We start from the raw sequence: 5,734 nt of genomic DNA, 5'->3' as shown, positions 1-5,734 counted from the left end.
TTGTAATTTAGGTGAGGGATGAGGAAGAGACTTGGACTGAGGTGACAGCAAAGCAAAAGATAAAAAATGTCCAGATTGGAGCATATTTTGGAAGTAGAATAAACCAGACTTGCTGGTGGATTTGATGATTAGGAGTCAGGTAGAGAAAAATAAAAAATTACCCTAGGATTTTAGCCTGCACAGCTGAACAGATGATCCCAGGCTTGTGAAGGTCAGTGAGAGGGTCACTGGAAATAATTCTGGAGGCCAGATCAAGAGGATGGGTGGACCTTAAATGTCAGAGCAAGAAGTCTGGACATTCATAACTGAAGGTACTTTCTTTGATCGCTCCAAAAAGTCAGCGGCTTGGGATCCTCAGAATGCCTGGGGAGGTGGTCTTCAGTCAACCACACTTTCTGAGTGCCGACTGTACTCTGGGCAGTGGCACCATGAGGGATACAAAGAAAGCTGAGACATCATCTGCCCTGAAAGCATCATCGTCTCATCAGTTGCATCTCGAGACTCACAGATGAGAAGAGCGAGTGTCCTGTCTTTGAACGGCGGCGTAAGATAGGCTCTCATGGGAAGCTGTCGAGATCCCTATGAGGAATCCGCTGGAAATATCCTGGGTTACATCAGGGTGGTCTTCCTTGCATCTTTGTGTCAAGAAGCCCAACCTTGTGCTACATGAAAACAGGCTTGACATACTCATGTTGTTTAGCATTTCCATTCCACATCCCATTGGTGCATCCGACCCTGACATTCTTCACTAGCCCGGTGCATCCGTCCCCCCAGATGTTATACTGGCTGCTGGCTGCTGCTAGGCTCACATCTGCCTCAGGAGAGAATTGCTGTCAAACAGGGGCCAACTCACCCAGAAAGCTCCTCCTCCCCCCAAGGCATCTTTTTAAATCTGGAGTTAAAAAGGACTCACCCTCTCACCCTGAGGTAGCATCAGGCCTGCCCTACGGTTCATACTCCAGAGCTTTTTCTGGGATCAGACTTCAGCTAGTTTCCAGCCGAGACCACATCCTTGCTTAGCATTTTCTCCTGCCGTTTCCTGCCTCCTTGCTTCTGAGAGCTCAACACATCGCATGCATGAGAACCCCAGTTTCATATTCTGTTTCTAGGGAACCCGATGTAATATATCAACTTTGTACTTGACTCTTGAACATAGTACTATTATTAACTGACATTTTAGAGCTCCTATTATATTCCAGGCAACATGGGAGGTGCTTTAAGTACCTCATCTTATATGATCTCAAAGGTTCAGTGCCATTACCACCATGTAACAGATGAGAAAACTGAAGTTCTGAGACGTGATTATGTGTGGCGTCCCTAATGAGTTTCCTCTGACCTCTGAGAAGGAGCCCAGGGCGTCTAGAGGGCTGTACTCTTTGTTCTGCAAAAACGATCTTTCCTCCATTTTAAATATTCCTCTGAGCTCCCCTTCCTTCTTCCTATTCCCATCTCACTTCTCATGCCCATCCCCCACCCCTCACCCCACCCCACCCCCCCGAAGACCAGTGGTCAATTACGTGGGTTTCACTGCTCAAGATCTCCTAGGGCAGCAAATCCAATTTATTTCCATCTGTTTTAGTTTTCTCTCAGAATGCCTTTTTTAAATTGGCAATAAGCACTTTAGTCCTCCCAAGGATTGTTCACTCAACAACATGTTCCTAATCTTTTTAATAGGTATGTGTGTTGAGGAGAAACAGGATGTCCCACCATCTCATCTTCCAAGTGCTCAAAATAATTGACGAGATCTGCGTCTGTGGTAGAATCACAGAGGCTTCTCTCCCTCAAAGAATCAAGCCTCAGTGCCAGCAGAGTCGAAGGGTGAATATCCTGAAACTCAAAGCCTGTCCTGGAGGGAAGGGAGATAAGAGAGTGAGGGTGACTCATACTGGCCATTTCTAAGAAGAGGGGGTGTGGTGGGCAATGCTAGAGGCAGAGGGAAAAAAATAAGGAACAAATCTGTGTTTTGCGTAGGCCGTTCCTTCTGCCTGGAATGTCCTCTCTCTCTTCAACGATTGAACTCTTATTCGTGCTTCAAGACCCAGTTTAAAAGTCATTAACTTTAAGATTTACATGAGCTTCCCCAGATCCCCAACATAGTCACTGCTTTCTGTGGCAGTACGGAGTACAATCCACTCTCAGGGTATAGAATGACAGGACATCAAGAGCTCATTCCTGTGTGAAATAACTCGGGATCAAATTCTCACTCCATCACTCACTGGCTGGATCTTATGCAAGTCATTCATCTTCTCTAAACCTCAGTTGCCTCGTCTGTGAAATGCTCATGCACACAAACACTTACCATTATGCCTGAACCACAATAAATGCCCAATAAAATGGTAGCAAATTTCTTCATTACTATCGCCATTATCATCCCCTCCTCTGAATTCCCACGAGCACCATTTTCCTATTGTCTATTCCATTAATTTGCCATTTACTCTAGATGGCCTTGTTTTATTAATTAACATTTCATGTATACATATCTCCTTTCCTTCACTGTGCTGTAAGTTCCCTGGGGAAAGGAAATGTATCTTATACTTTTGTATCCTACACAGCTGTGAGAACAGTGCCAAACACGTGATACGTGCTCAAATATTTGCTGAATAAATTCTTAAAGCTTTGGCTACAAGTATAGGTGCTTATTTTGCTTGGCAACAGAACAAACAGCATTTTGTATTTACATTCTTGCTTCCAAGGCTAATTGACGTGGGTCTTATACTCATAAAAACCCCTGTAAACTGTCCCCTAATAATGGCAGAAGCCATCAATTAAACGAACCACTAGATGTATCAACAATCTATTAATTGGCTCTTAGACGAGGGACATTGGTGGATTTTCAGCTGCTTGGCTGCACAGTGGAATTGGATTAAACCGAAATATTAAGTTTGGTTTCTAGCTCTCCATCAGCCATGCTTACTCCATAAAATGGGGATTAGATGATAATGTAGCTAATATAAACATGGAGATAGAGAAAGATACGCAGATAGCTTCTAACCCAGTTCCCAGCATATTGTAAATCTTTATAAATACAGGTGGCTCTAAAAATGTGGTGGGGGGAAGTAGAGTTGGAGAATAGAAACGAGGTCTAAACCCCGGCTCTGCCGTTTCAACCCTTTGATCTCTAGTTTTGTCATAAGCAAAATGGGGATAAAAATATCTTCTTTGCAGGGTTATTACGAGACTTGAATGAGATTCTATGTGTAACTGTCCGTATTGGTAGAGATGATAACGATTGAGAAAAATAGGACAGACGGCCGGCCCTCATGAAGGTAATAGTCTGGGGGAAGATACAAATGACCAGTTCGTACAAGGAGGTAGTAGGTGCTATGACAGAGACAGCACAGAGGACCGAGGGGACACGCAGGGGGCAGGAGACTGGGCAGGGCCTGTGTGCTGGGGTCCCTGAAGACGCGTGTGCTGGCCGTTATGCTCTCGCGCCCAGCTTCACACCCACCCTTCCGTCGTCCGTGTGGTGACGCTGAGCAACGACGTGCCTGCTTTGCCAGATGCCCCCCTGCAGGTTCTGTAAGAGGAGATGGTGCCAGAGGAGACGGCGAAGCTAACGGAGGCTGAGGTCGTTTCCAAACACTGCTGCAACGAAGTGCCACAAACTGGATGGCTTAAACAACGTAAAATTATTTTCTCACAGTTCTGGAGTCCAGAAGTCCAAGATCAAGGTGTCAGCAGGGTTGGTCCCTCCTCCCTAGGGCTGTAAGAGAGAACCTGCTCCAGGCCTCTCTCCCAGCTCCTGGTGCTTTGCTGGCCCCACTCTTAGGAGTTCTTTGGCCCGTAGGAGCGTCTGATCTCTGCCTTCACGTGCTCATGAACTCCATGTCTGTATCTGTGTCCAATTTTCCCCTTTTTATAACGCTACTCATATTAGATTAGGGGCCCACCCTCCTCTAGTATGACCTCATCTTAGCTAATTACATGTGCACTCATGACCCTGTTTCCAAATAAGCTCACATTCTGAGGTTCTGGTGGCTGAGGCTTCACCATGTGAATGGGGGGCGGGAATAATTAGACGCACCCCTGGGGCAGAAGAGATGGCTCCTTCCAGTTTGCATCCTGGTCTTGTCAATGGTTCCTCCCAATGGCAGGCAATGCCACTTGGTTCCAGAAACATCAGCTAGTTCCTGTTTTAAGGTGTTTTTTTCTCACGCTCCTAGAATCAGCCTCACTGTGTCCCATCAGTCACCAGCATCAGCTTCCCAGGGTCACCCCCTCAGAGGCAGTCTCAGCCTCAAGAGGACGGTTCTCCAAACATCTGGAGTCTAAAGCCCCAACTTCTTCCCTTTGTCCCTCCAGCTCTGTGGGTATCAGCTCCTTTCTGCCTGTGAGGATCAACCTCTGACACAGCCCCTGGCATTCATGCCCTGCGTGACCCCCTCCCCTGCACTGCAGGAGGGACTTACTGGCTTGTTCCTACTAGGAAACAGCAGAGGTAATGGAAAGTCCCTTCCGGGATTAAATGATGAGACTGTGGCCTCCGTCATGAGTGTTCTGTCTTGCTTGCTTGCTCTGATGAATCAGCTGCCATGTTGTAAGCTGCCCTATGGAGAGGCCCATGTGGCAGGAAACTGAGGGAGGCCTGCAGCCAACAGACAGTGACAAACTGAGGGCTTCAGTCCAAAGATGGCGATAAACTGAGGGCTTCAGTACAACAGCCCACTAGAACGAAATCCTGCCAACGACCACTTGAGTGAGTTTAGAGGCAGATCCTTCCCCAGCTGAGCCTTCGGATGAGACCCCAGCCTCAGTTGCCACCTTGATTGCTGCCTCGTGAGAGACCCTGAGGCAGACGATCCAGCTAAGCCGTACCCAGGTTCCTGACCCGTGGAAAACATGAGAATGGTTGTTTTAAGTTACTGAGTGGTGGGGTAATTAGTTACACGGTAATGGATAACCAGTCCACTGCAATGGAGAAGTCATCCTCTGCGACCTCAGTTTTCCCTTTTTTACCTTTTCCATGTTCCAATAAGTACTTAACCAGCCCCCGATTCAACTCTCTCAGTTAAATCAACTGATATGGTTTCTATTTTTCTGAGTAGACACTGACTGACCCAAGATGACATCTAAGCTGTGACCTTAAAGACAAGTGGGAGTTAACTAGGCAAAGAGGATGAGAAGAATGTTTCAGGAAGAGGAAACGACATAATGCAAAAGTCCAGGCGCCATTCACTCCTTCTTTGTGAAGCACCCACCACCTGCCAGGTCTGGTGCTATGAATGAACTTACGAACGAGAAAGTAAGTTCTCACCCTCATAAAGATGGTTCTGGCATGTTCAAAATAAGGCAGCAGTGAGACAAAAGCTAAGACCAGTCTCTCACAGACAGCCCACACTCCAGGCTTCCTCACAAGGAACACATGCATCCTGTTAAGATTAGGGGCACTTGGCCTTGGTGTTCTTAATCTAAGCACAGGATGAGTAACCACCTCCCAGCTTCAGCATCTCATCTATAAAGCAAGATGACAGTCTGTCCCTCCCAGGACTGTAGCATTGATCGAATGACGCTTGGGGGCTTAAAGCAGCTTGGTAGAGAAGACAGAGCTCTGCTGCTGTTAAAACACAGTAGTCCTACTTTAACAATTGAAGCTCTCAACTCAGAATGGATCAGAATGATCCAAGTCCTTCATCTGCCCAGTGGCCAGCAGCCCTCTGCTGGCCTGGAGCTGGCTGAAGCCAAGGCCTGGGTTAACAGAATTAAACAAAGAGCCTGTTGCTTCTGGCCCTAG

This window comes from Pteropus vampyrus, unplaced genomic scaffold (genome assembly GCF_000151845.1).
Source record: "Pteropus vampyrus isolate Shadow unplaced genomic scaffold, Pvam_2.0 Scaffold23, whole genome shotgun sequence".
Classification (NCBI taxonomy): domain Eukaryota; kingdom Metazoa; phylum Chordata; class Mammalia; order Chiroptera; family Pteropodidae; genus Pteropus; species Pteropus vampyrus.
Note: the sequence above shows the minus strand (reverse complement) of the source record.